The sequence below is a fragment of the Myodes glareolus genome, chromosome 27 (assembly GCF_982192425.1).
Source record: "Myodes glareolus chromosome 27, mMyoGla1.1, whole genome shotgun sequence".
Taxonomy (NCBI): domain Eukaryota; kingdom Metazoa; phylum Chordata; class Mammalia; order Rodentia; family Cricetidae; genus Myodes; species Myodes glareolus.
In genome coordinates, this window is record NC_142052.1 from 40,398,043 (window position 1) to 40,412,499 (window position 14,457).

The following is a 14,457-nucleotide window of genomic DNA, read 5'->3' on the forward strand; positions in this document are numbered from 1 at the left end:
CAGATGTCTAAATTCTACATCCAGAACAGATTCAAGGCTGTCGCCTGAGATGATCGAGACTCACAGGATACTCCAATCATGACTTGATTATAACTCTAAGTTTTCTTTAGGTCCCCATAAGATCATCAGCGGCCCCAACCAGCAGAAAGTAGCCTGAAATACTACGCCCACATTCCCCCAAAATGGACTATGGATATTTTCCTTTGTTTAAAAAAAAAAAGAGGGAAATGGTGTGGGAGTTGTCTGTATTCTGTCAATCATGTATTTTAATAAAATGCTGATTGGCCAGGCAGGAAGTATAGGCGGATCAACCAGACAGGAAATAGAGGCAGGGCAATGAGAATAGTAAAAGGCTAGGGAGGAGAACGCTCCCTCCGCCATTCCTGCACTGACCACTGAAGAGGCAACATGTAAGCTGACAGCTGAAAAAGGTACCAAGCCATATGGCTAACATAGAACAGAATAATGGGTTAAGATAAGTCATAAGAACTAATAAGTAGCCTGAGCTAATGGGCCAATCAGCTTTATAACTTATAGAGATCTCTGTGTGATTGATTTTCTTTGGAACTTGCTGGTTGTGGGGTACCAGGCAGGATAGAAACCCCAACAAGCTGGCCCTCATGTTACACCAGCACCTCCATGGTGGCTCACAACTGTCTTGATACCCAAGTACAGGAACCCTCTTCTGGCCTCCGTAGGCACTGGGCATGGGCGTGGTACACAGATATACATGCAGACAAAACACCAATACAAATAAAATTTTAAAAATTTGAAAATCTTAAAAGTCAAGCTACATGATATTATATCTGAAAAAAATGAGAAAAGGAAATACAATAATAACATGTATACTGTTTTTCAGCTCAAGAGAACGTGCACAGTAGACTTAAGTCCTCACTATTGAAAATGGGAATGAACTCTTAGCCAGGCCTTAGTGGCACCTGGGAAGCAGAAGGCAACCTTGCTTATATATTAAGTCTGAGACCAGCCTGGATCATGTGAAATCCTGTCTCAAAGCAAACAAACAAACAAAAAAAAATCAAAAACACAGAAGGACTCTTCACAGGACAGCTTAATACCACGTATTCGAGGTCATATTAATCTGCTCTGGGTATCATATCTGGCACAGGGGACACCACCTGAGTGAATGTGTTACAGATCAACCATGTGGCAAGCAAGGTGTTTTTGTCAGGTCTTTTACTGGCAGGCTGCATTTTGCAGTTACAAAGAAAGAACGAATTACTTTATTACTTATCTTGAAATGTAATCTTTTTTTTAAAGACTTATTTATTTATTTATTTATTTATTAAGCATCCAATGTACTGTTGGCAAGAAAGGCAACAGGTCTCATTACAGGTGGTTTGTGAGCCACCATGTGGGTGCTGGGAATTGAACTCAGGACCTCTGGAAGAGCAGCCAGTGCTCTTACCCTCTGAGCCATCTCTCCAGCCCCCTTGAAATGTAATCTTAAAGGAATCACAAACCTAAATGTTTATATATGAAAAAGAATCAGTCAGCTCTACTTTAAATCTTTAGGGTACATATCCATTTATTAATAGTTTTTTCTATCAAGAGATTGTAGGCCCATATTTTCTTGTTGGAGCATCAGATCCCGACAGGAAATTGAGGGCAGAAATGGGTATAAGGAACCAACCATCACCTTTGGTCATCAACCAAACCTAGCAAGGAGAGTACATCAGCCAGTAGTAACTGGGCTGCTTTGTTCTTGTTCCCTGACCTTATCTAAAACTTTAGATTGTCTTCTTGGGTTTTTCATCTCAAAGTTATTTAACAAAAGCATCTTAGCCCAACTTTGCTATTTTCAAAGCCTTGTTTCAGCTATGATGCACTCTGAAACCTGTGAGTACATCTCCCAACATTAAGATCAAAAGAATTTAAGCTAGCTGGGCTAATGGGACTCAATTGTTACTCATTAACTTGAGCTACAATCTGTGTAGCTTTTGAGGTGAGACTCACAGACCCTGGTTGTGAAACATATCCTAGCATTTAATTTTATTTATCAAAACTCTATATAAGCGAACAGTATTATTACCAAATTAGACAGAACACCTGGGGGTCATTTTATTGATAATCCACAGGTAAAAATGCCCAACAGAATGGGATGTTTCCAAGAGAGGAACACGTTATATTACAGGACAGGCAGTGGAGATCTCCCCACGTCGACTCACACCATGCTAGATACCAGAGAAGGAGAGCCGCAGCAAACAGGGAAAGGCACAGCAGAAGCAAAAGGCCCTGCCTTGTTGTAGGAGGCTACTTGTTCATCTCCCAGCCCACCTAGAGGTAGAGAGCTGCTGCCCGGGTGCTGTGGGTTTCTACAGCCCTCACCTGAGGCCCGCACTCTGCGACCTTCCTCTCTGCGTGAACACGTCATTTCTCTTTTTGCCGCGAGTCACTCCAGCGTTTCTCAGAATGAAGAGTCCTGCAATAAAGTAGCATCCTGGTGCCTCCGGCTTTTTTTAAAATGAAAGGATCTCAGAATATAGTCTTTCAAGAGAAAATGATAGGTCTGAGATTATCACCGACTTTCACCATCTCCATAAATGTGTAGTGCTCCTTGCTGCACTGACTCTTAAAGCATTAAGTGTTACAATTTATTTATGCCATTGTTTATGTCTTAAGCCAAAAAGAGATGCTTGAAACTATTTTTTTAAAAGATTTATTTATTTATACTTGCAGGCCAGAAGAGGGCACCAGATCTCTTACTACAGGTGGTTGTGAGCCACCATGTGATTGCTGGGAATTGAACTCAGGACCTCTGGTAAAGAGCAGCCAGTGCTCTTAACCTCTGAGCCATCTCTCCAGCCCTTGAAACTATTTTTTTAACGGTCTCTGCAAACACATGTTTCTATCCAACTTTAGGACTTACAGTAAAATGTACTAGTCTTTAAAAAGGGGCATTATTCAACTACCCTTCATACTCTCTTCCAATCTCTCAAAATTCACCACCAGGCGTTTTTAATCTCAGTAATACTCTCCTTACTGTATTTACATTTGAACTCCATGTCATCAGAATAAACGAAATCCATTTTGGTTAACTCAGTGTATTTATAAAATGAAAAGTCCTACCAAAATACTTTTCACTGGAAAAGCTAAATAGAACAGACAATGGATCTACTCGAAGCACACATTCGCTTTGGTCGACGTCAGTGTGGGACAGTTCATGACAGGCACATTCGCCCTTATTCCCCCAGGGCCGAGCAGCTTCCAAGCTAATGGTTAAATCATTTTTTAACAGAATTTATAGTGTTGCTATCTGGCTCATTCCACATCATCTTCAGCCAAGCTCTGAGCACTAACACTTCTTGACTAATGACTGGAAGCTTGGTCAGAAGCTTCTGGAACCCTGGTGGTGGAAGAGTCTGCTGTAACGCTCGCAGCAGCTGCTGAGGCTGTCCACACACAGCGATTGCATTTGTCAAGTGGTCTACACCGTTCTCGTAACGGCCTTGTGCTAATAACTCTTCACCAAGCTGAATCTCTTCAGGGAACAATCTCTGAACAGCTTCAGCGTCTTCTAAGGCAGTTAACTTTGAAAGCCCAGCTCTCTCCTAAGCGAGCTTCTGTTTCTTTCTTCGTTCTCGCAGCCTGTTCTTGAAGTTGGGGTCGCTTCGCCTTTTGCCGATTGAAGTAGACGCAGTAGCCGATGAAGAGGGCACTGCACACGCCCGCGGCGATGGTACTGTTGCGGTCCACCATCTTTGCTTTCACTGTCATTGTGTGTGTGTAGCAATTTTTTTAAAATGCAAATCCAAATTTGAGAGTTAGAGTGACCTGTATAAGTACAGAAACATGTTTTTTTTTAAATATTTATTTATTTACTATGTATACAATGTTTTATCTGTGTGTACGCCTGCAGGCCAGAAGAGGGCACCAGATCTCATTACAGATGGTTGTGAGCCACTATGTGGTTGCTGGGAATTGAACTCCCAAGCTTTGGAAGAGCAGTCAGTGCTCTCAACCGCTGAGCCATCTCTCCAGCCCCCCAGAAACATGTTTTTGATTAAAAATGGGTCTGATAAGACTGTCAATTTGTCACAGGCGCAGTTTAAATATCTGTGCCCTCTTCAAAAGTTAGGTTCAGTGTAATCCCAGTGTTAAGAGTATTACAGTCAAGACCTTTGGGTAGTTATGCCATGTATGCCAGCCAGCACGCCAGGAGCTCAAAGGCCTTGGGCCTCTGCCCTCTGCTATTCCTGCTGGGGGTGCAGGGTGCAGCTACCAGCTACCATGTTGGAATCTACGGACAGCAGTCACCAGACCCAGGACCATGATCACCTTACTGTTGGACTGACTGCCCAACCTCCAAAACAAAGAAAAAAAAAATCAAGCTCTATAGTTTATTAAACAAAACCCAGTCAGTGATACTTGTGTATAGCAGCATGAATGGGCCAGACAGCCACAAATACATTTACATGTAGAACGTCCAGCCACTTAAAGTTTATTTTATTTTATTTTATTTTTTTAAGGGACAGTGACAGAATTCAAAACTTGAGGAAAATTGATTTAAAGTGTCTAAAATAATCATTGGGCCATTTATTTCACTTTGTTGTTTATGGTACTAGGGGGCAGAACCCAGGGTCTCTGACCCTAACTGCGCGCTCCACCACCGAGCTACACCCAGAGTCCCAGAGCCACTTACCTCTTTCTGGAAAGCGCTGCCTTGGGACATCTTTTCAGGAAGTCTGCCTACTGTGCAAACCTTCCCCTCCTGCTAAATTCAAGCAAAATGAAACTCATTTTGTTGTAGTTGCTTCGTGGGAAAAATAGAACCTGGGGCTCCATTTCTAGAAAAGAGTACTACGCCGCCCCGCAGGACTTAGCAGGTCAGCGCCCTGCTCTAGATCTGGGGTAAGCAGCGAGCGGGATGTGCGGAGTCCCTGCCCTGTTTATCTTCACCCACAGACCCGTCCAGTGGGCACGGATAGTGTGAGCATGCGCAGGGTGGCTTGCTTTGCTCTTCCACGTGTGTGCCTGAACTGCCTCCTCGCTTTATAATGACCACCAGGAGTGCTCACCAGGAAGCAGAGGTCAAAACGGGGTGAGGAGAGACACTAGGGAGATGGTGGCCAAAGAGCGTGAAGTTGTGAGGAGGAAATTCAGGGGATCCGTGTATACTTGAAAAGTTGTTCTTTCCAGTTACGGAGAGAGGGTAGAGTGCTCCAGCCAGGAGACAACGAACTTTCCACAGAACTGGAAGCGCAGGCATCTCTCGTTACCTTGGGTTTCTGATGCTCGCTAGCCAATAGACTAAGAAGGGAGGAATAACAGAGTTAAGCAGGGTGGCTGATCTAGACGACCGAGGGGAAACGGATGGCACGTGACACAATCTGTTTCCATTGCATTAAAAAATGATTTATTCAAACTAAAACCGTTGGATCGTATATACACACACGTGCCACAGCGCATGTGTGGAGGTCAGAGGACAACTTGTGGGGGGGTTGGTTATGTCCATTGTGTGGATTCTGGAGATCAAACCCGAGTTGGTAGGTTTGGCAGGGAGCACCCTTCACCACGGGGCCAGGGCTCTATCCCTGGTTGTGCTAATTGTATGTGTATGTGGGACAGAATGTGGCAGCTCCACTCACAAGCATAGTGCCTGACGGTCACATGAGGATACCTGGGTATCGGCCAGAATTCAAAACTTGAGGAAAATTGATTTAAAGTATCTAAAAATAATCATTGGGCCATTTATGGTAAGATGGTAAGAAACGGCTGCTTACCATCTCTTTGTGCAGGGACGTTTGATAGCCTGTCTCCTAGCTTTTTGTGAAACATTTCATTGGCTGTTGTCTGCCATCCTCCTGTTCTGTAGAGAATGTTAGATGTTGTTCCTCATATTCAACGGCATCCTAGACAATCAGAAACCTTCTCCCATCCCTCTCTTCTCAGCCTTCCCAGAATTTAGTACGTTTTAGTTATCTCTAAGAAAAATAATGATTTTTTTTTAAAATTTTAAACTTGGCCATTTTGAGGGTAATGCTTGTCGCCTGGACTCACAGACAGAAGTCCTGAGCCATGAAACACTCTGGCCTCAACCACCTTTGGGTTTTTGGTATCGCATAAATGCAGGACCCTGGCCCCATTGCTACCTCAAGTCCCCTCAGCTCTTTCTCCAAACGCCCTTCCACATAACCTGATAGACATCTTATATTCTTCAGGTCATCCTTAGCTGCATCCTACCCATGAGTCCCTGAGGCTGCCCGGGCTCCACATGAGGTCTTAAAGTGTTACTTAACCTCTGTGGATGGTCACACAGAATGAATTTAGTGGTCGTGATGTTGAATCTTCTTATAGTTGCAAGAACAAAAGGCTCATACCCTTTTCAGAACAAATTTTAAAATAGTAGTGTTGTTTTACATTAAATACAGTAGCTGCCCCTGAAGCAATTGCTGACCTAACCAGCGGTTGCAATTCTTGCAGCTACCAGCCGCAGTTGGGTTGCAGGGACCACAGAAAGGTGGGAATTCTGTTCCCTCAGGCACTGGCTCTATCAAGCATTACACAGTTAAAATAATATTCCACAACATAATAGTTTATATATACAGACTTTGTGAAAGACTACCCAGCATTCCGAGCCAGTGAGGAACCATGATAGCTGTGTGGCAAACATTCACAAAGATTCATGGAAGCTTGCTAAAATGAACATATGTTTAAACATCATTTTAAAAAACCACAATGTAACACAATGCTAAAAAGCAAAGTTTATTGCCTTACATGTCAAGAATATCAAGTATTACCACATTTGGTAAGTAGTTTAAAATTTCTCGGGGTCTTTTTTTTTGTTTCTTTTTTCCTGGCTGTCCTACAACTTGCTCTGTAGACCAGGCTGGTCACAAACTCAGAGATCCGCCTGCCTCTGCCTCCTAAGTGCTGGAACAAGGGTGTGTATCACCACCACTCGGTCTCTCTGAGTCTATTGTTACACTAAAGATTTAAAAAGATTATTTAAATCTCTTTTTTTCATTTTACATATCAACTACAGTTACCCCTCCCATTTTTTGATTTGCATTTCCCTGAGAGCTAAGGATGTTGAGCATTTTCTTAAGCGTCTTTTGGTCATTTGAGATTCTTCTGTTGAGAATTCTCTGTTTAGATCTGCACCCCATTTTTAAATTGGATTGTTTGGTATTTTGATGCCTAGTTTCTTGATATATGTATTGGAGATCAGCCCTCTGTCAGATGTGGGGTTAGTGAAGATCTTTTCCCATTCTGTAGGCTTCCATTTTGTCTTATTTGCCATGTCCTTTGCCTTACAGAAGCTTCTCAGTTTCAGGAGGTCTCATTTATTTATTGTTGCTCTCGGGGTCTGTGCTACTGGGGTTATGGTTGGGAAGTGGTCTCCTGTGTCCATGTGTTCAAGGCTGCTTCCCACTTTGAAGTTCAGTGTGGCTGGATTTATGTGAGGTCTTTGATCCTCTTGGACTTGAGTTTTGTGCATGGCGATAGATATGGATCTCATTTGCATCCTTCTCCATGTTGACTTCCAGTATGCCAGCACCATCTGCTGAAGATGCTTTCTTTTTCCCATTGTACAGTTTTGGCTTCTTTGTCAAAAATCAGGTGTTCATAGGTGTGTAGATTAATGCCTCTGAGTCAATTCCATTGATTCATGTGTCTGTTTGTATGCCAATTAGGTTAAGGATTTTTGCTATGAGAAATTATTTTACATCAGAGTCCACTGTCAGTATAGATCTGAAGCTATTCTGTCTTTAAAGGTAGCACACACCTTTAATCCCAGTGCTGGGGAGGCTGAGAGGGTGAGATCTCTGTGAGTTCAAGGACAGCCTGGTCCACAGAATTATTCCAGGACAAAGATATATACAGAGAACCTGTCTCAAAAAGCCAAAAGTTAAAAGTAAAAATAAAAGAAATAGAGGTTGAAATAAAGCCACATAAAGATGGAAAATAAACAGAGAATGTTGATACTGTGTGTTATTATGCTCTCTTTGAATTGTTTCAATGCTGAGGAAGGAGCAACAGCTGCTAAAGGACTTTTGTTTATAAATGCAGCTGAACTAACCCAAGATAAGCATTTTGAAAATACCTTGGCTTCAAAACTGAAGTCAAAAGGTATGTTACTTTGGAGAAGAGATTTTGCTTTTGTTTCCACAGAAAATGAGTAGCTGTGGATTCATTCTGAGTTAAGAAAAATCAGGTTCGATACACACAGACAGAATATTGTATACATAATAAATAAATAAATATTTTTTTTTAGAAAAAGAAATACAGCTCATATTGGATCTCACACTTATGATGCTGGAACACTTCCACTGGGGAAACCTCTCCCCTCAGGGCTGTAACACTTAAATCATGACCCCCTCTCCTTCATTTAAATATTATTTTGTGTGTGTGGATGTTTTTTCCAAATCTATATCAATGTACCCCTAACATGCAGCACCCGTAAAGTCCAGAAAGGGAGTCAGATCACCTGGGGATGAAATGACTGCAGCCATGTGGGTATCAGAAATTGAGCCAGGGTCCTCTAGAACAACCAGAGATCTGAACTACTGAGCCACCTACCCCTAGATGGCTGGTTTTTAAGATTTAATTTTTTTTTAGAGACCGAGTTTCTCAGTAGCCCTGACTATCCTTGAACTCATTCTATAGACCTGGCTGTCCTTTAATTCAGAGATCTTATGCCTCTGCTTCCTGAGTACTGGGATTAGAGGTGTGTGCCACAACTGCCACACTTAAGATTTAATTCTTAATTATGTGTGTGTGGGGGGGGGAGTGTGTGTGTAGGGGTGTGTGTGTGTTGAGTATGGGTTTGTGAGAATAGTGCCTTGCAAGGCCCAAGGGGTCACAAAAGTGTTGGCTCCCTATCCTATTTGGGTTTGGGGGACAGAAAATACATCCTATGTAAGAATAATAGGTGTTCAGGCTGGTGTGGTAGCTCAGACTTTTAAGTCTAGAACTCAAGGGGCAGAGGCAGAGGCAGGCAGATCTCTGAGTTCAAGGTCAACCCAGTCTACAGAGTGAGTTCCAGGATAGCCAAGTCTACACGGAGAAACCCTGTCTCAAAAAACAAAACAAGTGCTCTTAACTACTGAGCCGTTTCTCCGGCCCTGTTTCGGCTTCTGAGACAGGTTCTCCTGCAGTCGGGGCCGGCATTAAACTCCCTACATAGCCAAGGCCAAAGGCTCTTCTATTCATTGTTAGAGAAGCACCAGGCAGTTCCTGTGCCAGCAGTTAAAACATCCGTATTCTTGGGGCTGAAGAGATGGCTCGGAGGTTAAGAGCACTGATTGTTCTTCCAGAGGTCCTGAGTTCAATTCCCAGCAACCACATGATGGCTCATAACCATCTGTAATGAAATCTGGTGCCCTCTTCTGGCCTGCAGGCACACATGCAGACAGAACACTGTAAACAAAATAAATAAATAAGTCTTGAAAAAAAAAGGAAAAAAAAAACCACCCGTATTCTTGGGGGCTGGAGAGATGGCTCAGCAGTTAAGAGCATTGCCTGTTCTTCCAAAGGTTCTGAGTTCAATTCTCGGCAACCACATGGTGGCTCACAACCATCTGTAATGAGGTCTGGTGCCCTCTTCTGGTCTGCAGACAGAATATTGTATACATAATAAGTAAATAAATAAATCTTAAAAAAAAAAAACACCCTTATTCTTGACAGCCACGGTGGTAAAATGTTTCCCCTCTCTGAGCTGCTAGCTCTAAATGTAAACTATTTCAAGTGGGGGTTTAACCCCTTATTGCTCCACTGCCCAGTCATTTACGTCTGGCTTTACTCCACCACAGCAGTACGTGTTGGCCAGGTCTTTCGTCTTTGAGTTGCCCTCCTCCTGGCAAGTACACGCAGGACTTTCTTGGCTACCTAGTGGATGACTTAACCCCCGGCTGTTGGTCTGGTGCCCAGGAGGGAAGTAAGGGGAGTGAGTTTCTGAATGGGACACTCGTCTTAGGAGACAGAGAGGTTTCTGCATCCTCACGCTAAGGAGGAAAACACAAGATTTTTCACAAAGAGGATTCGCCCGCTTCCGCTGGTGCAGAGAATGTGGGACCTCGGCTGTTCATGTCCTTTTCCAGGACGACAATGGCGTCTAATAGATACGCTGAGCTGGAAACTTCCCCATTACGGAGCTTTGCCTCTCAAACCCTAGACCTGATCATCAGCCTCCTCTGGTCCCCGGTGCCGGAAATGAGACTCTGAGCTGCCAGGGATGCCCTCCAGCCTCTCCACTTAAGCTTTAATTAGCGGTTAGTCACATCCAACCTTTCAAGTCTCTCTCCAGGATCTCTGTAGAGGCTATTAGTGCTTCACCCGCCATTGCCAGCTAGACGGCCAGCGGCCAGACCTAAAAATCGCATTTTAAACAGATGTGGTGGCCCAGGCCCCATGATCCCAGCACTTGGTAGATGGGACGCAGGAAGACCAGGATAATGAACAGCTTCACGACCCAGCCCACTGGTTCTCAACCTTCCTAATACTGTAACCCTTTAACACAGTTACTCACGTTGTGGTGACCCCAAACCATAACATTATTTCATTGCCACTTCATAACTGTGATTTTGCTACTGTTATGAATTGTAATGTAAATATCTGATATGTAGGATATCTGATAGATGACCTCAAAGGGGTCATGACCCACAGGCTGAGAAAAACTAGTGAGTTGGAGGCTAGCCTGTGTTTCATGAGCCCCATCTCAAAACAAAACGAAACAAACAAAACAAAAACCTTATTTTAGAGCCTGTTTTTTAGGGTCACTCCTGAAACTCAGTAATTTGATATTGGGTTTCCTGTGCACTAGTCTCTGTCGTCAAGATTTGGATGTAGGGGGGCTGGAGAGATGGCTCAGCGGCAAAGAGCACTGACTGCTCTTCCAAAGGTCCTGAGTTCAATTCCCAGCAACCACATGGTGGCTCACAACTATCTGTGATAAGATCTGGTACCCTCTTCTGGCCTGCAGGCAGAACACTGTAAACATAATAAATAAATAAACCTTAAAAAAAATTTGGATGTAGGATGTCTGTGGGAATGCCCTTCCCAGCCATATTGGTGAACACAGAAGCAGGACTGGGCAGAGAAGTTGAACAGTCACCCGGCTGTAGCTGAAACTTTCACCATGGTGACGGGTGTAGTTCTCACCTTGCCTAAAAAAAGCTCAAAGTCTGCTCTCTGGGACCATAGAAACAAACAACCTTCAACCCTTTTTTATTATTTTTATTTTAAGATGAGGTCTCACTATGGAGCCTTATATAGTGTGGAACTTTCTGTGTAGACCAGGCTAGCTTTGAGCTCACAGAAATGCACCTGCTTCTGCCTCCTGAGCACTGGGATTAGAGGCGTGTGCCACTTCAATACCATGTGTGTATGTGTGCATGTCTCTGTGGGTGTGAGGGCAGCCTACACTGGGATAAAGAGGGGGCATCAAGTGCCCTGGGATTGATATGAGGGTGGAAACCGAATCCCAGTCCTCGGTAAGAGCAGGAAGTTCTTAAGGACCTCCAGCCCCCCTTCAGTCCATTTTTATTTTCATTTAAAAAGAAAGGATTTGTTTTAGATTTACTTACCTTATTATTTTATGTGTATATATGAGCATCATGTGCTTGCTTGGTGCCACTGAAGGCCAGAAGAGGGCTTCAGATCCCCAAATTCTTCAGATCCCCTGGTGCACCGCTGGGAATCACAACCAGATTCTCAGTCGGGCAGTGGTGGCCCACACCTTAATCCCAGCACTCGGAAGGCAGAGGCAGACGGATCTCTGTGAGTTCGAGGCCGGTATGGTCTACAGGGCAAGTTCTGGGACAGACTCCAAAGCTACACAGAGAACCCTTTCTTGAAAAACCAAAGCCAAAACCAAACAAAACAAGCTATCCTCTGCAAGAACAACTACTCTTGACTGCTGAACCAATCTCCAACCCCCTTTAACCTATTTTAAGGGTGACTGTCAACAACAGATATCCAAGTCAGGTGGTGGTGCTCACCTTTAATTCCAGCATGCAGGAGGCAGAGGCAGGTAGATCTCTAAGTTTGAGGACAGCCTGGTCTACAGAGTAAGTTCCAGGACAGACAGGGCTACATAAAAATACTATTTCGAAAAACGAGAGAGAGAGAGAGAGAGAGAGAGAGAGAGAGAGAGAGAGAGAGAGATCCCTTTAGAGGCAAAGGACCTTTATAGTCTCATATCTGCAAGAATTTGCATGCAGGCTTCCTCAGAGAATCCGACACACTCTGGAAGTTGTTGTGTCGTTGCTGCTTTCTTCCCACATCACTCCGGCTAGTCTTCACCCTGCAAGCCTCCTCCCTCGGGCTCCTCGGGTCTGTGATTGCAGGCGTATGTTCCCATTCCCAAACATCTTCATTTCCCCCTGATAACCAAACCCGGGGCCATCATCCATGCTAGACAAGTGAGCTTGTGTTCTCTCTTTGCAATCGGGACTGAACCCTCACTCTAATCATTTTTATTTATAGACAAGGTCTCACCATGTAGTCCTGGTTGTCCGGGGGCTCTCTTTGTAGAACAGGTTGGCCTTGAACTCCCAGAGATCTGCTGGCCTCTTGCCACGCTGGGATTAGAGGGGTGTGCCACTATGCCCGGCCCGTATTCAGACTTCGTGTAACCATTGTAACTATCACTCCAAAGAGAAACTATGACCACACCACTGACATTTAAATTTAAATTTATTTATTGGGTGTGTGTGTTTGTGTTTGTGAGTGTGTGCGTATGTCTATGTGCCATGGCAAACCTTTGGGGGTCACAGGACAGCTTTGCGGAGCTGATTCTCTTCTCCCACCGTGGAGGTAAAGAGGGTTGAACTTGGGTTGTCAGGCTTGACAGCAAGCACCCTCACCTGCTGAGTCACTGCACTGACTCACCTGAAAAACAACCAACCAAACAAGCCGAGTCTTGAACACCTAGCCCACCTGCTCTCCCTCCCCAAATGCTGGAGAGGTAGAGTAGGCTATGGTGGGTTACTGGGCTAGGGATGTTGACAGCATGCAAGAAGTCCTGAGTTCGGTAGATCTCTGTGAGTCTGAGGCCAGCCTGGTCTATAGAGTGAGCTCCAGGACAGCCAGAGATACACAGAGAAACCCTGTCTCAAAAAACCAAGAAAGAAAGAGGGGGGGAGGGAGGGAGGGAGGGAGGGAGGGAGGGAGGGAGGAAGGAAGGAAGGAAGGAAGGAAGGAAGGAAGGAAGGAAAGTCCTGACTTCAATCCAGCACAATATAAACTGAGTATGTGGTGGTTGATGCCTGAAATCCCAGAATTTAAGATATAGGAGTGAGAGGATCAGGGATTCAGGTCATCCTTAGCCACACACATTCAAAGGGGAGACAGCTCCATTGATAAAAGCTTTTGGCCCACAAGCATGAGGAACTAAGTTACACTCCCAGAATTCACATTTTGTTTTTTAAAGCCAGGCATGGTAGCCTTTCTAATCCCTGTGCTAAGGAAGAAGGTGTAGGTGGATTCCTGGGGCGTCACTGGCCAGCCTAGACTCCTTGGAAAACTCTAAATCAGTAAGAGAACTTATTTTAGAACAAAAAGCAAAAACAAAACTGGAGAGGTGGCTCAGAGTTTAAGAGCGCTGGCTGCTCTTCCAGAGGACCCAGGTTCAATTCCCAGCACATGACAGCTCACAACTGTCTGTAACCCCAGTTCCAGGGGATCCGAAGCCTTTTTCTGGCCTCTAAAGACACTGTACATAGGTGGTGTACAGACACAGATGTAGACAAAACACCCACAAATAATATAAAGCAATAAAAAAAACATAAACAAAACCAAACCAGGGTCTATGGCTTCAGAGGGATGACTCCTGAGGTTGTCCTTTGACCTCTACGGGTAACATTCAAATATACATGAAACACACCCACAAAATAAAACCAATAAAATAAAATTTAAAAAAAGCCTGACCTTTTTTATTGTATTGTAGTTAATGTTCTATTGCTATGAAGAGACACCACGGCCAAGCATTTAGCTGCTTACAGTTTCGGGTCAGTCCAGCAGCAGGCAGGTAGGACACAGGAGCAGTAGCTAAGAGTTCATATCTTGTCACTCTGATCCAAAAGTAAAAGGGAGAGAGGGAGAGGGAGAGAGAGAGAGAGGGAGAGAGAGAGGAAGAGAGAGGAAGAGAGAGCGAAAGAATGAACACTAACTGGACCAGTGTGGGCTTTTAAAACTGCAAAGCCCAGATCTAAGGACAATGCCACACCTTTTAATCCTTACAAAAGGTTTCCACCAACTATGGACAGGGTGTTATTCCATTGGCTCACTTTAAGAGCTAACCACGCCCACCCTAGCCACTTTGGACCTCCCCCCGCCGCCATCTTTCTCTCTCTCTCTCTCTCTCTGGTGCGTGTATGTGTGTGGGTGTGGGTGCGTGCGCACCCGTGTGTGTGTGTGTGTGTGTGTGTGTGTGTGTGTGTGTGTGTGTGTGTATGTATGTGTGTGTATTCGTCTCGCATGTACCTGTGTCTTTGT

General features: G+C 44.3%; 1 pseudogene; it reads right to left on the bottom strand.

Annotated features, from left to right (window-relative positions):
- Positions 1–2,103: 2,103 nt before the first annotated feature.
- Positions 2,104–3,717, bottom strand: LOC148117703 (mitochondrial import receptor subunit TOM20 homolog pseudogene; annotated as a pseudogene).
- Between the last annotated feature and the right edge of the window lie 10,740 nt (positions 3,718–14,457).